The sequence below is a fragment of the Pristiophorus japonicus genome, chromosome 26, assembly GCF_044704955.1.
Source record: "Pristiophorus japonicus isolate sPriJap1 chromosome 26, sPriJap1.hap1, whole genome shotgun sequence".
In the NCBI taxonomy this organism is placed as follows: domain Eukaryota; kingdom Metazoa; phylum Chordata; class Chondrichthyes; family Pristiophoridae; genus Pristiophorus; species Pristiophorus japonicus.
This window is the reverse complement of record NC_092002.1, coordinates 15,001,958-15,021,386: the sequence shown is the minus strand read 5'-3', so window position 1 is coordinate 15,021,386 and position 19,429 is coordinate 15,001,958. Positions and strand designations below refer to the sequence as shown.

The window sequence follows — 19,429 nt, the reverse complement described above, 5'->3', positions numbered from 1 at the left end:
CCCCACTCTAATACTGACCCTCACTCGAACACTGACCCTCACTCGAACACTGACCCCCACTCGGATACTGACCCCCACTCTGATACTGACCCCCACTCTGATACTGACCCCCACTCTGATACTGACCCCCACTCTGATACTGACCCCCACTCTGATACTGACCCCCACTCTAATACTGACCCCCACTCTAATACTGATCCCTCACTCTAATACTGGTCCCTCACTCTAATACCAACCCTCACTCTGATACCGACCCTCACTCTAATACTGATCCCTCACTCTAATACTGGTTCCTCACTCTAATACTGGTTCCTCACTCTAATACTGGTCCCTCACTCTAATACTGATCCCTCACTCTAATACTGGGGTCCCTCACTCTAATACTGGGGTCCCTCACTCTAATACTGACCCTCACTCTGATACTGACCCTCACTCTAATACTGGTCCCTCACTTTAATATTGACCATCACTCTAATACCGACCCTCACTCTAATACTGACCCCCACTCTAATACTGACCCCCACTCTAATACTGACCCCCACTCTAGTACTGACCCTCACTCGAATACTGACCCTCACTCGAATACTGATCCTCACTCTAACACTGATCCCTCTCTCTAATACTGACCCCCCTCTAATATTGACCCCTGACTCTAATACTCATCCCTCACTCTAATACTGACCCTCACTCGAATACTGACCCCCACTCGAATACTGACCCCCACTGTAATACTGACCCCCACTGTAATACTGACCCCCACTCTGATACTGACCCCCACTCTGATACTGACCCCCACTCTAATACTGACCCCCACTCTAATACTGACCCTCACGCTAATACTAACCCCCACTCTAATACTGACCCCCACTCTAATACTGACCCTCACTCGAATACTGAACCTCACTCGAATACTGATCCTCACTCTAACACTGATCCCTCTCTCTAATACTGACCCCCCTCTAATATTGACCCCTGACTCTAATACTCATCCCTCACTCTAATACTGACCCTCACTCGAATACTGACCCCCACTCGAATACTGACCCCCACTGTAATACTGACCCCCACTGTAATACTGACCCCCGCTGTAATACTGACCCCCACTCTAATACTGACCCTCACTCGAACACTGACCCTCACTCGAACACTGACCCCCACTCTGATACTGACCCTCACTCTAATATTGACCCCCACTCTAATACTGACCCCCACTCTAATACTGACCCCCACTCTAATACTGACCCCCACTCTAATACTGACCCCCACTCTAATACTGACCCCCACTCTAATACTGATCCCTCGCTCTAATACTGATCCCCCTCTAATACTGACCCTCACTCTAATACTGATCCTCACTCTAATACTGATCCCTCTCTCTAATACTGACCCCCCTCTAATACTCATCCCTCACTCTAATACTGACCCTCACTCTAATACTGACCCTCACTCTAATATGGACCCCTGACTCTAACACTGATCCCTCACTCTAATACTGATCCTCTAATACCGATGCTCCACCTGTCCTTGAGATGAATCCTCCTCTGGAGGTGTTGTATGGTGGACCGTTGCAAAGTGTTTCTCATCGTATCCGACAGTAAGATTTTACGATGCTGAAAGAGGAAGAAATTAAAAATGTGAATTTAATGCAGCACAAGGGAAACTACAACAAGAACTTGTATTTCTATAGTGCCTGTAACATTGTAACCATCTCAAGGCATAGTACAACACACCTCGGTGCCCCCCACCCCCCGCTCCCCCTGCTCCCGGGTTGGAAGTGGGTAACCGCCATTGCACTGCCCACTGTGGCTGAATTGCCCGTCACTATTCCTGTGTATTAGCGCAGACGTGTCAGCACATGTTTTACTGGGCAGTGCACAACAGGGTAACGGCTGTGGTACGCCAGCTGACACTTCCAGTGCAGTGCTGAGGGAGTGCCGCACTGTAGTAAGTGCCGTTCGGATGAGACGTTCAACTGGTGGACATAAAAGATCCCATGGCAATATTTCAAAAAAGAGCAGTGGAGTTATCCTCGGTGTCCTGACCAATCTTTGACCCTCAATCAACTTCACAAAAGAGATCCCAGGGTGACTGACAGACCGCGGTGTGATTGACAGACCCCGGTGTGATTGACAGACCCCGGTGTGACTGGCATACCCCGGTGTGATTGACAGACCCCGGTGTGATTGACAGACCGTGGTGTGACTGACAGACCGTGGTGTGACTGACAGACCGCGGTGTGACTGACAGACCCCGATGTGATTGACAGACAGCGGTGTGATTGACAGACAGCGGTGTGACTGACAGACCGCAGTGTGACTGACAGACCCCTGTGTGATTGACAGACCGCGGTGTGATTGACAGACCCCGGTGTGATTGACAGACCCCGGTGTGATTGACAGACCCTGATGTGATTGACAGACAGTGGTGTGATTGACAGACCCCGGTGTGATTGACAGACCCCGATGTGATTGACAGACCGTGGTGTGATTGACAGACCGCGGTGTGATTGACAGATCCCGGTGTGATTGACAGACCCCGGTGTGATTGACAGACCGCGGTGTGATTGACAGACCGCGGTGTGATTGACATACCCCGGTGTGATTGACAGACCCCGGGCCCTGGTGTGATTTACAGACCCCGGTGTGACTGACAGACCGCGGTGTGACTGACAGACCCCGGTGTGACTGACAGACCCCGGTGTGACTGACAGACCCCGGTGTGATTGACATACCCCAGTGTGACTGACATAACCCGGTGTGACTGACAGACCCCGGTGTGACTGACAGACCCCGGTGTGATTGACAGACCTCGGTGTGATTGACAGACCCCAGTGTGATTGACAGACCCCGGTGTGACTGACAGACCCCGGTGTGACTGACAGACCGCGGTGTGACTGACAGACCCCGGTGTGACTGACAGACCTCGGTGTGATTGACAGACCCCGGTGTGATTGACAGACCACAGTTGGTATTTTTTGCAGCTCAGATTGTGACGGATGGGTGAGATGGGGACAGGCTGGGCGAGCTGTGATCACTAACCACTTACCTGCAGCTCGCTGCTCTGAATGGCTATTTTTTCCTGTGTTAAAGTCACCATTTTACCGATGGACTTTCTAAAGTGGGAGAGGTGCGGACGTAAATGCTGCAGGGAAGAAGAGAACATAATTAATGGGAATGAACATCACATCACCAGGAAAGAAAAACATCTTTATACATTCACTCTGACACACTGTCCTGTGGGGGGAATAGATAGACAGACAGACAGATCGACAGACAGATAGATAGATATCATCATAGGCAGTCCCTTGGAATCGAGGAAGACTTGCTTCTTGGCCTTTTGGCTAAGATCATGCGTAACTGACCTGACAGGGGAGTAACCATGACCCCAACGTGGTTCTCCGTGGATCAGGAAGGTGATTCTCCTATGCTTTTTGGAAATAGGAGGTGGGTGGGGGGCTTGACCCATCCACCTCCATGGCACGAACCTGGTATTGCAGTACTTCCAGGAACGGTGCTTGGGCTCCAGGCCTTTTGGCTAAGAGCATTGGCGCAGGAGGATCCTTGATGTGTGCAAGGTGACCTCTGGCGTTTGTGATCTGACAAAGAATTGGAAAGATTGGCAACGAATAAAAAAAAAAAAAATTTTTTAATTTAAAAAAATAAAAAAAGACTTGCTTCCACTCTTAGCATGAGTCTTTAGGTGGCTGAACAATCCAATATGAGAACCACAGTCCCTGTCACAGGTGGGACAGACAGTGGTTGAGGGAAAGGGTGGGTGGGTGGGACAGATTTGCCGCACGCTCCTTCCGCTGCCTGCGCTTGGTTTCTGCATGCTCTCGGCGATGAGACTCGAGGAGCTCAGCGCCCTCCCGGATGCACTTCCTCCACTTAGGGCGGTCTTTGGCCAGGGTCTCCCAGGTGTCGGTGGGGATGTTGCACTTTATCAGGGAGGTTTTGAGGGTGTCCCTGTAACGTTTCCTCTGCCCACCTTTGGCTTGTTTGCCGTGAGGGACTTCCAAGTAGAGCGCTTGCTTTTGGAGTCTCGTGTCTGGCATACGAACAATGTGGCTTGCCCAGCGGAGCTGATCAAGTGTGGTCAGTGCTTCAATGCTGGGGATGTTGGCCTGGTCGAGGACACAAATGTTGGTGCGTCTGTCCTCCCAGGGGATTTGTAGGATCTTGCGGAGACTACAAAGATAGATAGATAGATAGATAGTGTCATGTATCTCACACTATTGTATATAACTGTATCTTACCATGCTATACATGACTGTAACTAGATATAACCTGTAACCACAAGCATACTTTACCACCAGGGGTGCACTTACAGGAGACACTGCATACCTGTCCCACACAGGTATATAAAGGCAAGTCTCAGGCAAGTGTGGCACGCGAGAGCTGTGAAATAAAGGTGCAGGTCCAGAGTGACCTTGACTTCAGCATGTGCCTCGTGTAAGTCTGTACTGCAGGGTCAGGACTTTACAGTGGCGACGAGTTACGGGATCACAGAATCCACAGAATGGCGAACAACGGCTCAGATGAGAAATACAATGCTGGAGACAATTGGGAGGACTTTATAGAAAGGCTCCAGCAAAGCTTTGTAACCAAAGACTGGTTGGGCGACGATAAGGCAGACAAGAGAAGAGCCCATCTCTTGATCAGCTGTGGCTCGAAAACATCCGCCTTAATGAAGGGCCTGCTGGCACCCGAGAAACCAGCGAGCAAGTCGTTTGAGGAGTTGAGCACACTGGTGAGAGACCACCTGAAGCCAATGAGCAGCCCACACAGGGCCAGACACAGGTTCTACAACTACAGACGCTGTGTGGGTCAGAGCATACCCGACTTTGTGGCGGAACTTCGGAGGCTGGCTAGTTTATGTGAGTTCTCCGATGAACTAAGGAGAGAAGTACTGAGAGACTTTTTTATTGAAGGAATAGGCAATGCAGGCACATTCAGAAAGCTTATAGAGACCAAGAACTTGACCCTAGAGGCAGCAGCACTGGTCGCACAGACATTCTTGGCAGGAGAAGAAGAAACGAGGTTGATCTATACTGCGGGTACGACAACTAACGAAACATCAGAACAAGGGGTTCACAGCGTGAAACGAACCGCTACCCCCACACACAGACAAAGGCAGGAGAGCAGGCCTTCAACAGCAGGCAGTGGCACCAGAAACCATCAAGGGCCACATGAACAGCCGTTCACACCTCATCAACCCACACTGCGAGCAATCAACTATAGACTGAGAGAAGCTCAAGAGAGATCAGCCAGACGCAGCTCATCCTTCAGAAAAATTGAAGCGGTCTGTGCTGGAGATGTGGGGGAAGGCACTCAACAAGGGGGTGTCGATTACAGAATGCTGTTTGCAGAAACTGCAACTATACAGGGCACCTGGCTCGCATGTGCAGAAAAACAGCAGCTCGGCTGGTATACGAATCGGAAGGGTCGGAAAGCGGACCAGAAGACGGTGGGGACAGTGCCCGGGACATCGAGGTACAGCGGGTCAACACGATCAATGTCCGCTGTTCTTACAACAAGACGCTTCCAATAATAATGAGGGCCCTACTCAACGGGATACCCGTCAACATGGAACTGGACACGGGAGCGAGTCAATCTCTCATAAGCGTCCAACAATTTGAACAGCTGTGGCCGCACAAAAGCAACAGACCAAAACTCACAAGGATCGACACCAAACTAAGGACCTATACCAAAGAAATCATCCCAGTCCTTGGCAGCGCCATGCTCTCAGTCACACAGAAAGGGACGGTGAACCGACTTCCCCTGTGGATTGTCCCCGGAGATCTCCCAGCACTGTTGGGGAGAAGCTGTCTGGCAAAACTAAATTGGAAATGGGATGATGTTCAGGCCATGTCATCAGAGGAACAGACCCCGTGCTCAACAGTACTAAGTCATTTTGAACATCTCTTTCAGCCAGGTGTGGGCACCTTCAAAGGGGCTAAAGTTAAAATCTATATCACACAGGATGCCAGACCGGTCCATCACAAGGCTAGAGCTGTGCCTTATGTGATGAGGGAAAAGATTGAACATGAACTGGACCGGCTTCTGCGGGAAGGCATTATCTCATCCGTGGAATTTAGCGACTGGGCAAGTCCCATCATCCCCGTCATGAAGCCTGATGGATCCGTACGAATCTGTGGGAATTACAAGTCTACCATAAATAGAGTCTCCCTACAGGACCAATACCCGCTGCCCAGAGCGGAGGACCTATTTGCCACGTTGGCTGGAGGAAAACTTTTCTCGAAACTAGATCTCACATCTGCGTATATGACGCAAGAACTGACCGAAGAGTCTAAGCTACTCACCACCATCAACACACATCGAGGCCTCTTTATGTACAATCGATGCCCATTCGGCATCAGGTCGACAGCTGCTATATTCCAGCGCAACATGGAGAGTCTGCTCAAGTCCATCCCGGGGACGGTTGTGTTTCAAGATGACATACTGATCACGGGCAGGGACACCGACTCCCATCTCCGCAATTTGGAGGAAGTACTAAGTCGATTGGATCTCATCGGCCTAAGAGTTAAGAAATCCAAGTGTCTGTTTCTCGCGCCCGAGGTTGAATTTTTGGGCAGAAGGATTGCCGCTGATGGAATCCGCCCAACAGAGTCCAAAACCGAAGCAATTCGCCTGGCACCCAGGCCCCGGAATGTCTCGGAACTGCGCGCCTTTCTCGGGCTACTCAATTACTTTGGGAACTTTATGCAGAACTTGAGCACGCTGCTGGAGCCTCTCCACATGCTACTCAGAAAGGGGTGCGATTGGTTTTGGGGGGACGCCCAAGAACGCGCCTTCAATAAGGCACGCAACCTTCTATGTTCCAACAGTGTTTTAGCCTTTTTTGACCCAGGTAAAAAGCTAGTTCTTACATGTGATGCGTCAGCGTACGGGGTCGGGTGTGTTTTACAGCACGTCAATGATGTGGGTAAATTACAACCCATTGCTTATGCCTCCAGGTCACTTTTGCGGGTGGAGTGTGGGTACGGTATGGTTGAGAAGGAGGCGCTCGCGTGCGTGTACGGTGTCAAAAAGATGCACCAATACCTTTTTGGGGCCAAGTTTGCGTTAGAAACCGACCACAAACCCTTCAAGTCCCTGCTATCTGAGTGCAAGGCAATAAACGCAAACGCCTCGGCGCACATTCAGTGGTGGGCACTCACGCTGGCGTCTTACGACTACACAATAAGGCACAGACCAGGCACAGACAACTGTGCCGACGCACTTAACAGGCTACCCCTGGTGACCACGGAAGGGTCCGACGAACAGGACTGTGAGATGGTCATGGCAATCAATGCCTTTGAATCCACAGGTTCGCCCATGACGGCTCGCCAAATCAGAGCCTGGACGACCAGCGACCCCACGTTATCCTTAGTCAAAAGATGTGTTTTAACTGGTGACTGGGCAGAGGCTCGCGATGCCTACCCTGAGGAGATCAAACCTTTCCATAGGTGCATGCATGAACTATCACGACAGGCAGACTGCCTGATGTGGGGCAGCTGAGGAGTTATGCCCTTACGAGGCAGAGAGGCGTTTGTCCGGGAGCTCCACCGCGAGCACCCGGGGATCGTTCTTATAAAGGCCATAGCCAGATGCCATGTCTGGTGGCCTGGTATTGACGCGGACTTGGAGCTCTGCGTCTGACGGTGCACCATTTGTGCCCAACTCAGTAATACCCCCAGGGAGGCCTCCCTGAGCCCCTGGCCCACCAAACCGTGGTCGCGGGTGCACGTAGACTATGCGGGCCCATTCATGGGCAAAATGTTCCTCGTAGTCGTCGATGCATTTTCAAAGTGGATCGAGTGCACCGTTTTAAACTCGAGCAACACCTCCACCACTGTGGAGAGCCTTAGAGCCATGTTTGCAACGCACGGCATTCCTGACATATTGGTCAGTGATAATGGTCCGTGCTTCACCAGCGCAGAATTTCAAGAATTTATAGTTGACCACGGCATAAATCACGTTAAGACGGCACCGTTCAAGCCGGCCTCCAATGGCCAGGTGGAGCGAGCAGTGCAAATCGTTAAGCAAGGCATTGCTAAAAATCCAAGGTCCCACGCTGCAGAGCCACCTGTCGCGACTGCTGCTGGCATACAGATCTCGTCTGCATTCATTGACTGGGTTCCCCCCACGCAACTATTGATGAAACGGACCTTAAAGACAAGGCTCTCGTTAATCCTCCCAGACATGCATGAAATCGTTGAGGCAAAGCGCCGGAAGCTAACTGAGTACCATGACCAAAATTCGAGGGGGAGGTGGAATGAGATAGGGGACAAAGTTTTTGTGCTAAACTATGGCAGGGGTCCGAAATGGCTTGCAGGGACAGTAACAGGCAAGGAAGGAAACAGGCTACTGGTTGTACAAATGGACAATGGCCAAACCTGCGGAGGCATGTAGACCAAGTCAAAAGTAGATTTACCAACAACACTGCAGAACCAGAGGCAGACTACAATGTGGAATTCACACCACACCTGGTGGACAGACAGAGGGAACAACCTGAGGAAAGGGCAGTCTCAACAGACAGCCCAGGTGAGATACCAGCAATCATACTGAACGAAACAGACAGCCCAGATGAAATACCAGCAATCACACCGAAAGAAAAACAGGCACCAAGGCAAACAACTGAACCACAACTAAGACGCTCCACACAAGAGCATAGACCACCTGAGAGACTGAATCTATAAAGACAATAAGACCTTGGGGGAGGGTGATGTCATGTATCTCACACTACTCTATATAACTGTATCTTACCATGCTATACATGACTGTCACTAGATATGACCTGTAACCACAAGCATACTTTACCACTAGGGGTGCACTTGCAGGAGACACTGCATACCTGTTCCACACAGGTATATAAAGGCAGGTCTCAGGCAAGTGGGGCACTCGAGAGCTATGAAATAAAGGTGCAGGTCCAGAGTGACCTTGACTTCAGCATGTGCCTCGTGTAAGTCTGTACTGCAGGGTCAGGACTTTACGGATGGATGGACGGACGGACGGATAAATATCTAAGTCTTCCATTAAGTACACAATGGTCACACTTCAATTATGTCAAAAGTAAAATAGAAAGCCAGTCATTTCCTGCTGATTTCTTCTGCCAGCAATCTGTGAATTTAAATTACCTCCCAATGTGCAAATTTCCCTCACCAACAGCAATTAACCTCTAATTGATCTCAGGATGTGCCTGTTTTCAGCATTTAGACTTTGTGGCCTTTGAGGGAATGGGGACAGTGGCAGGTTAGCAGCAGAATAATACCCGGGGCGTCACATGGTCTAGCACCTGCTCAGTGAGCAATGCCACGAGAGGCCCGCTAGTCTTAGCTTAAATGTCCATTTTTGAATCTCACTTTGGATGTTAAAGGCAAATCAGTATGTTCATTCTGTACGCTAAAGGCGCGATATTCAGCTGCAATAGTAAACATCACTCACTTCATCAAATGGGCTTCAGATTAGTTCTCACTCTATCCAAGGACACATTTCGTTCTGAAAAATGTCCCTCATGTTAACATGACCTGTTATCGAGTAGGATAGGAAGGGAGGATGGATCGGGCTACATTCCCAGCCCATGGTTACACAAGAACATAAGAAATAGGAGCAGGAGTTGGCCATTCGGCCCCTCGAGCCTGCTCCGCCATTCAATACGATCATGGCTGATCTGATCATGGACTCAGCTCCACTTCCCCGCCCGCTCCCCATAACCCTTGACTCTCTTATTCGCTCAAAAATCTGTCTATCTCCGCCTTAAATATATTCAATGACCCAACCTCCACAGCTCTCTGAGGTAGAGAATTCCAAAGATTCACAACCCTCTGAGAGAAGAAATTCCTCATTTCTGTTTTAAATGGCTGACCCCTCATTCTGAAACTATGCTCCCTAGTTCTAGATTCCCCCACAAGTCTCTGGAGTGGGACTTGAACCCACAACCTTCGGATGCAGAGGCAAGAGTGCTCCCCACTGAGCCACAGCTGACACCTCACGGTCTGCACTGCAAGAGAGTCTGTCGGAGGGAGCATCTCACCTGTGCATGAACTTTGTCCTCGGTGAAATTCCACTTCACGCTGTGGGGCATTTTAAGAATTCGGACTCTAGCAGAAGAAAGAGTTGTGAAATGAAAAAGTTGATGGAATATGCAATTAATTAAACAGGCCACCCCACTTGTAGTATAATTGAATCATTGAATGTTGGAGAAAATTCTATCTTATATACAATATCTAAATTAAAAATCTTACCTGTGCAAGCACTTCCTGTCTATACAACCTTACTTCCTGTCATGACATTTTTTGTCACAATTCTGTGACAACATTTTCATTGTACACTCCTGGGGCGAGAAATTCAATTCATTTGCACCTCCCGTTAGTACCCCTAGGGGGTGCTAACGGGGCGTAAACGTGTTTGTGACCGGGCGCGATGCTGTTAATGACTCCTGCCATATTGGGCGGGGTGGCGGCTTTGCACCCCGATCTCCTGCGCCCGGAGATCGCGATGTCATTGCCGCACCACCCCCCCCCCCCACCCCACCCCCCCCAAACAGGGCGATACTGAATTTTTCCCGCTAGGTCCCCATTTCTGATGGGAAATGCCGATGCAAACTTCACCTGTCGTAAATATAACCAACTACAAATTGCATTTATATAGCACCTACATACGGCAAAACGACCCAATAAGAAGGGGAGACTGAGCAAGGTGAAGAGCTCCACACTTTTCCGATCCAGGGAAAAGATGATTTCGAGGAGGAGTCCTGGGGGTTAAAGGTTCAGAGATTCCGCACCCAGCTTAGGGGTCTTGTGCGATGAGACAGCGGATTGCCGCGGAGATCAGCGAGAGAGGGGCCAGTAAGTCCAAGGGGGCTTCAGGTTGGCGAGCTGTGTTCTGGGTCACCGATCCATGCTCTGGGGGGAGCGAGGCATTGCCCCTGGAGTGGTGCCTCTGAAATTCTCTTCTCTCATAGCCCCAGCTGTGGCTCAGCGGGCAGCCCTCTCACCTCTCGAGTTACAAGAGCATGGGTTCATAATCCCACTCTACTGAAACTTGAGCACAAAGTCCAGTCAGACCCTCCCATGCAGTACGGAGGGAATGCTGCACTGTCAGAGGTGCTAACTTTTGGATGAGACATTAAGGTGATGCCCCATCTGCCCTCCCACGGAACTATTTTGAAGAAGAGGTCCTACGAGATGAATTTAGGGAGCTAGGAGCTAAATTTAAAAAGTAGGACCTCAAAAGTAGTAATCTCACGATTGCAACCAGTGCCACGTGCTAGTCAGTGTAGGAATCGCAGGATAACTCAGATGAATACATGGCTTGAGGAGTGGTGCAGCAGGGAGGGATTAAAATTCCTGGAACATTGGAACCGGTTCTGGGGGAGGTGGGACCAGTACAAACCGAACGGTCTGCACCTGGGCAGGACTGGAACCAATGTCCTAGGGGGAGTGTTTGCTAGTGCTGTTGGGGAGGAGTTAAACTAATATGGCAGGGAGATGGGAACCTATGCAGGGAGACAGAGGGAAGTAGAATGGGGGCAGAAGCAAAAGATAGAAAGAAGAAAAGTAAAAGTGGAGGGCAGAGAAACCTAAGGCAAAAAGCAAAAAGGGCCACATTACAGCAAAATTCTGAAGGGGCAAAGTGTGTTAGAAAGACAAGCCTGAAGGCTCTGTGCCTCAATGCGAGGAGTATACGGAATAAGGTGGACGAATTAACTGCGCAGACAGCAGTTAACGGTTATGATATAATTGGCATCATGGAGACATGGCTCCAGGGTGACCAAGGCTGGGAACTCAACATCCAGGGGTATTCAACATTTAGGAAGGATAGGCAGAAAGGAAAAGGAGGTGAGGTGGCACTGCTGGTTAAAGAGGAAATGAATGCAATAGTAAGGAAGGATATTAGCTTGGATGATGTGGAATCTGTATGGGTGGAGCTGCGGAATACCAAAGGGCAGAAAACGCTAGTGAGAGTTGTGTACAGACCACCAAACAGTAGTAGTGAGGTTGGGGACAGCATCAAACAAGAAATTAGGGATGCGTGCAATAAAGGTACAGCAGTTATCATGGGCGACTTTAATCTACATATTGATTGGGCTAACCAAACTGGTAGCAATGTGGTGGAGGAGGATTTTCTGGGGTGGTTTTCTAGACCAATATGTTGAAGAACCAACTAGAGAGCTGGCCATCCTAGACTGGGTGATGTGTAATGAGAAAGGACTAATTAGCAATCTTGTTGTGCGAGGCCCCTTGGGGAAGAGTGAACAAAATATGGTAGAATTATTTTTTAAGATGGAGAGTGACACAGTTAATTCAGAGACTAGGGTCCTGAACTTAAGGAAAGGTAACTTCAATGATATGAGGTGTGAATTGGCCAGAAATGACTGGCAAATGATACTTAAAGGGTGGACGGTGGATAGGCAATGGCAAACATTTAAAGATCACATGGATGAACTTCAACAATTGTACATTCCTGTCTGGTATAAAAATAAAATGGGGAAGGTGGCTCAACCATGGCTAACAAGGGAAATTAAGGATAGTGTTAAATCCAAGGAAGAGGCATATAAATTGGCCAGAAAAAGCAGCAAACCTGAGGACTGGGAGAAATTTAGAATTCAGCAGAGGAGGACAAAGGGTTTAATTAAGAGGGGGGAAATAGAGTACGAGAGGAAGCTTGCTGGGAACATAAAAACTGACTGCAAAAGCTTTTATAGATATGTGAAGAGAAAAAGATTAGTAAAGATAAACGTAGGTCCCTTGCAATCAGATTCAGGTGAATTTATAATGGCGAACAAAGAAATGGCAGCCCAATTAAACAAATACTTTGGTTCTGTCTTCACGAAGGAAGACACAAATAACCTTCCGGAAGTACTAGGGGACCGAGGGTCTGGTGAGAAGGGAGAACTGAAGGATATCCTTAATAGTCGGGAAATTGTGTTAGGGAAATTGATGGGATTGAAGGCCGATAAATCCCCGGGGCCTGATAGTCTGCATCCCAGAGTACTTAAGGAAGTGGCCCTAGAAATAAGTGGATGCATTGGTGATCATTTTCCAATCAGTCTATTGACTCCAGATCAGTTCCTATGGACTGAAGGGTAGCTAATGTAACACCACTTTTTAAAAAGGGAGAGAGAGAGAAAACGAGTAATTATAAACCAGTTAGCCTGACATCAGTAGTGAGGAAAATGTTGGAATCAATTATTAAGGATGAAATAGCAGCACATCTGGAAAGCAGTGATAGGATCGGTCCAAGTCAGCATGGATTTATGAAAGAGAAATCTTGCTTGACAAATCTTCTGGAATTTTTTGAGGATGTAACTAGTAGAGTGGACAAGAGAGAACCATTGGATGTAGTGTATTTGGACTTTCAAAAGGGGCTTTATATAGCCCCTTTCAGAACCTCAGGGCATCCTAAAGTGCTTTACAGCCAATGGAGTACGACTGAAGTGCAGTCACTGTTGTAATATAGGAAGTGAGGCGGCCAATTTGCGCACAGTAAGCTCCCACAAATGCGATAATGACCAGATCATTTGTTTCTGGTGACGTTGATTGAGGGATAAATATTGGCCAGGACATCGAGGATAACTCCCCTGCTCTTACATAGAAACATAGAAACATAGAAAATAGGTGCAGGAGTAGGCCATTCGGCCCTTCGAGCCTGCACCACCATTCAATAAGATCATGGCTGATCATTCCTTCAGTACCCCTTTCCTGCTTTCTCTCCATACCCCTTGATCCCTTTAACCGTAAGGGCCATATCTAACTCCCTTTTGAATATATCCAATGAACTGGCATCAACAACTCTCTGCGGTAGGGAATTCCACAGGTTAACAACTCTCAGAACGAAGAAGTTTCTCCTCATCTCAGTCCTAAATGGCCTACCCCATATCCTAAGACTATGTCCCCTGGTTCTGGACTTCCCCAACATCGGGAACATTGTTCCCGCATCTAACTTGTCCAGTCCCGTCAGAATCTTATATGTTTCTATGAGATCCCCTCTCATCCTTCTAAACTCCAGTGAATAAAGGCCAATCGATCCAGTCTCTCCTCATATGTCAGTCCAGCCATCCCTGGAATCAATCTGGTGAACCTTCGCTGCACTCCCTCAATAGCAAGAACGTCCTTCCTCAGATTAGGAGACCAAAACTGAACACAATATTCCAGGTGAGGCCTCACCAAGGCCCTGTACAACTGCAGTAAGACCTCCCTGCTCCTATACTCAAATCCCCTAGCTAAGACGGCCAACCTACCATTTGCCTTCTTCACCGCCTGCTGTACCTGCATGCCAATTTTCAATGACTGATGAACCATGACACCCAGGTCTCGTTGCACCTCCCCTTTTCCTAATCTGCCACCATTCAGATAATATTCTGCCTTCGTGTTTTTGCCCCCAAAGTGGATAACCTCACATTTATCCACATTATACTGCATCTGCCATGCATTTGCCCACTCACCTTATCTGTCCAAGTCACACTGCAGCCTCTTAGTGTCCTCCTCACAGCTCACACCGCCACCCAGTTTAGTGTCATCTGCAAACTTGGAGATATTACACTCAATTTCTTCATCTCAATCATTAATGTACATTGTAAATAGCTGGGGTCCCAGCACTGAGCCCTGCGGCACCCCACTAGTCACTGTCTGCCATTCTGAAAAGGACCCGTTTATCCAGACCCTCAGCTTCCTGCCTGCCAATCAGTTCTCTAGCCACGTCAGTACATTGCCCCCAATACCATGTGCTTTAATTTTGCACACCAATCTCTTCTTTCTTTCTTTCTTTCTTTCTCTTCCTTCCTTCCTTCCTTCCTCCCTTCCTTCCCTCTTCCTTCCTTTCTTTCTTTCTCTTCCTTCCTCCCTTCCTAATATTACTCTCTGTTGACCAGTCAGTTGAAACGAGGAACCCTGGGTTTAATTTTTCCTTCAGCTTGCCCTGTAATATGAGCAAGCCTTTCCTTTTCAACAACGTCAAGATTTCAGGGAGCGAAGGAGGGAGCAGTATGGTACAGAAGAACATAAGACTCAGGAGCAGGAGTCGGCCATTCGGCCCCTCGAGCCTGCTCTGCCATTCAATGATCTCATGGCTGATCTTCAATCTCAACTCCACCTTCCCGCACTATCCCCATATCACCTTAATTCCCTTAGTTCCTCTGTCTTGAATATACTCAATGACTGAGCCGCCACAGCCCTCTGGGGTAGAGAATTCCAAAGACTCACAATCCTTTGTGTGATGAAATTTCTTCTCATCTCATTCCTAAATGGCCGACCCCTTATTCTGAGACTGTGTCCCCTGGTTCTAGATTCCTCAGTCAGAGGAATTTTTCTCAGCATTAACTCTGTCAAGCCCTTTAAGAATTTTGTATGTTTTCAATGAGATCACCGTTCATTCTTCTCAACTCTAGGGAATATAGGCCTTGTCTACTCAATCTCTCCTCATAGGGCAATCCCCCCATCCCAAGAGCCAGTCGATTGAACCTTCGTTGCAAGTATGTCTTTCCTTTGGTAAGGAGACCAGAACTGTGCACAATACTCCGGGTGTGGCCTCACCAATGCCCTGTGCAATTGTAGTAAGACAGCTGTGGTTCAGTTGGTAGCACACTTGCCTCTGAGTCAGATGGTTGTGTGTTCAAATCTCGTTCCAGGGACTTGAGTGCAAAAAAATCTAGGCTGACACTCCGCGGGAGTGCTGCACTGTCTGGAGGCGCTGTCTTTCGGATGAAATGTTAAACCAAGGCCCTGTCTGCTTTCTCGGGTGGATGTAAAAAAATCCCATAGCCACTATTTCAAAGAAGAGCAATGAAATTATCCCTGGTGTCTGCTCTGGGAGTTTGCTGTGCATAAATTGGCTGCTGTGCTTCCCACAAGGCAATGACATTCAAAGAGTACTGTAAAGTGCTTTGAGACGGCTGGTGGAATGACAGGAGCTATATAAATGCAAGTCTTTACTATTATACTTTAATCCCTTTGTAACAACAGCTAACATACCATTTGCTCTCCGAAGCAGTGGGGGGGTGGGGGCAGTGTGACTAATTGGATAGTTCTTTGAACGGGGCTGAATGGCCACCTTCTGTGCTGCAAGATACGATGATGTTTTGGTACAGTAGGGGACACTGATCTGGAGTATTGCTGAGGGAAGAGCTTGACTCTTAGAGGCAGACTGCGGACAATTCAGCCGCCTGAGGAAAAGAGCGTTTGAAGACCAGGCCCTCAAATCTGCCACCAAGCTCATGGTCTACAGGGCTGTAGTAATACCCGCCCTCCTGTATGGCTCAGAGACCATGTACAGTAGACACCTCAAGTCGCTGGAAAAATACCACCAACGATGTCTCCGCAAGATCCTGAAATCCCCTGGGAGGACAGACGCACCAACGTTAGAGTCTTCGATCAGGCCAACATCCCCAGCATCGATGCACTGACCACACTCGATCAGCTCCGCTGGGCAGGCCACATTGTCTACATGCCAGACACGAGACTCCCAAAGCAAGCGCTCTACTCGGAACTCCTTCACGGCAAACGAGCCAAAGGTGGGCAGAGGAAACGTTACAAGGACACCCTCAAAGCCTCCCTGATAAAGTACAACATCCCCACCGACACCTGGGAGTCCCTGGCCAAAGACCAGTCTGCCCTAAGTGGAGGAAGTGCATCCGGGAGGGCGCTGAGCACCTCGAGTATCGTCGCCGAGAGCATGCAGAAATCAAGCGCAGGCAGCGGAAGGAGCGTGCGGCAAAACTGTCCCACCCACCCCTTCCCTCAACCACTGTCTGTCCCACCTGTGACAGGGACTGTGGCTCTCATATTGGACTGTTCAGCCACCTAAGGAGTGGAAGCAAGTCTGCCTCGATTCCGAGGGACTGCCTATGATGATGATGATGATGATGAAACAAGAGAGGAGACAATGACCATAAGAGTATCAACCAATTAGAGGAGAGGACAACTTGTGACACAGAGAGCAAGAGGGCGGCGGCAGAAGAACTGGGTCCTGTCTCCACCTCCTGCTCTCTCGCTGATACCTTTTCCGTTTATATTCCTGTAGTTTTCCTCTCGTTCCGGATGAACCTTCCTCTGAGCTCTCTTTCCCATTGGTCCGTTCCTCACCACTGCTCTTTCCTGCTGAGGAAACCGAACAAATTATTTACAACGTTCTCAGGAATCTAACTGGCGACCCGTCACTTTTCCCGCTTTGTTGCCCCCCATTTTTCCCAGCCCCCGTTATCGAGATGAGGGACGTTAGCGCCGGGAATCAGTGTCCCACAATCAACATCGAGTGCCTCCAGATCAGCTGAAGCCCAGTCCGCTTCAGGGTCAAGCTCTCCCTCCAGTCTGCCCAGCAACACTGTGGGCTAGACTTTGTACTTAGATCGCTAGAGCTCAAAAAGTGGTCGATGTTCCAGCCTTAGCGATGTTTCAGGCTTCATGATCTCTGGAAGATTGCCCATTTTTGGGATCGCGACTTTTGGCTTTTTTTTCTGGGCCGATAGCCCGGTGATGAAATGAGCCCTAGCGATGCGAAACAGGCTTCAGCGATGTGTAAGGCAAAGCTTCCCAAGCAACGGCCTTCTGCGCATTCGTTTTTTTTTACCTTACCTTTCTCCCTTACCCTAGAGCAGCGCCCCCTTACTGTATCATAGAATCACAGAATCTTTCAGCACAGGAGGAGGCCATTCAGCCCAGAGTAGTGCCCCCTACTGTACCAGGTGGGTGAGGCAGGTGGGCTTGGGGAGTGTTGGTGGGGGGGTGCGACTTGGGGTGGGGGGGGGGGTGAGGGAGCACTTTTATCTCACCCATCTCAACTGGGATCCTCCCACTTTTCCCGGAGGATCCAAGGCGAGGGAGATGGTGTGGAGTAATTATCCAGAGACACAAGTTCAAATCCCACCATGGCAGCTGGGGAATTTAAAGTCAAATAATCACATAAATCTGGAATAAAAAGCCAGTCTCGGTAATGGTGAGCATGAAACTACCTGATTGTTGTAAAAACCCATCTGGTTCACGAATGTCCTTTAGGGAAGGAAATCTGCCGCCCTTACCCGGTCTGGCCTATATGTGACTCCAGACCAATAATGTGGCTGACTCTTAACTGCCCTCTGAAATGACGGCTCACCACCACCTTCTCAAGAGCAATTAGGGATGGGCAATAAATGTCGGCCTTGCCAGCGACGCCCACATCCCAGGAACAGTTTTTTTGAAATAGGGTCTAGCTTGAAGATCAAATTGCTATCAATGCCGCTTCTTTATATTCTTGGCCATGAGATATGCTTGGCCAATATGGGTGTGACTCCCTCCCACACACACCCCTCCTAACCAGGCCTATGTTGCTTGGTAGATCCTGGTGGGGTGGGATGGGGTCGGAGGTCAAAGGGCACAATAATATTTTTGTGGGGTTTGCAGGCCTGTGAAAGAATGAGAGCCGAGGTGCATCATAACAGTGGTTGGCAGTGGGTTTAATGCAGCCGTGATGGCACTGCTACCATGAGCAGTGTCAGTCGTGGCTCAGTGGGCAGCACCCTCGCCTCCGAGTCAGAAGGTTGTAGTAGGTTCATGTCCCCCACCAGAGATTTGGGCCCATAAATCCCAGCTGACACTCCCAGTGTAGTGCCGAGCGAGTGCTGCACTGTCGGAGGTGCTGCCTTTCGGATGAGACGTTAAACCGAGGCCCTGTTGGCTCTCTCAGGTGGATGTAAAAGATCCCATGGCACTATTTCGAAGAAGAGCGGGGGAGATATCCCCGGTGTCCTGGCCAATATTTATCACTAAAAACAGATTATCTGGGTCATAATCACATCGCTGTGTGTGGGAGCTTGCTGTGCGCAAATTGGCTGCTGCGTTTCCCACATTACAACAGTGACTACACTCCAAAAGTACTTCATTGGCTGTAAAGCGCTTTGAGACGTCTGGTGGCTGTGAAAGGCGCTATATAAATGCAAGTTTCTCTTTCTGAGGAAGGATATATTGGCCTCGGAGGGGGAGCAGCACAGATTCACCAGAGTGATACCGGGGCGCAAAGAATTAAATTATGAGGACAGGACTGGAGTATAAAGGATTAAGGGGTGCTCTAAATGAGGTAGATGATTAAACAATTTGATCGGGTTGATAGGGTGAAGGAAGTCCAGAACAAAAGGGCATTACCTTAAAATTAGAGCCAGGCTGTTCAGGGGTGAACTGAGGAAGTGTTTCTTCACATACAGGGCTGTGGGAATCTGGAACTCTCTCCCCTAAAAAAAGCTGTTGAGGCTGGGGGGGTCAACTGGGGGTCAATTGAAAATGCCAAAACTGAAATTGGTGCATTTTTGTTTGGGTTTTAAGGGTTACCTAGAAACATAGAAAATAGGTGAAAGAATAGGCCATTCGGCCCTTCGAGCCTGCACCACCATTCAATAAGATCATGGCTGATCATTCCCTCAGTACCCCATTCCTGCTTTCTCTCCATACCCCTTGATCCCT

The 19,429-nt window shown here is 49.0% G+C and overlaps 1 long non-coding RNA gene and 1 pseudogene across 1 annotated transcript; one reads left to right on the top strand and one right to left on the bottom strand.

The window, feature by feature from the left end:
* Nucleotides 1-1,577: 1,577 nt before the first annotated feature.
* LOC139239109 (uncharacterized) lies at nucleotides 1,578-17,027 on the bottom strand. Its single transcript, XR_011588604.1, has 3 exons — nucleotides 16,999-17,027; nucleotides 3,046-3,141; nucleotides 1,578-1,610 (listed from the first exon to the last, which is right to left on the bottom strand). It is a non-coding gene; the product is annotated as an uncharacterized lncRNA (long non-coding RNA).
* Nucleotides 3,321-3,521, top strand: LOC139239267 (U2 spliceosomal RNA; annotated as a pseudogene).
* Nucleotides 17,028-19,429: the final 2,402 nt, after the last annotated feature.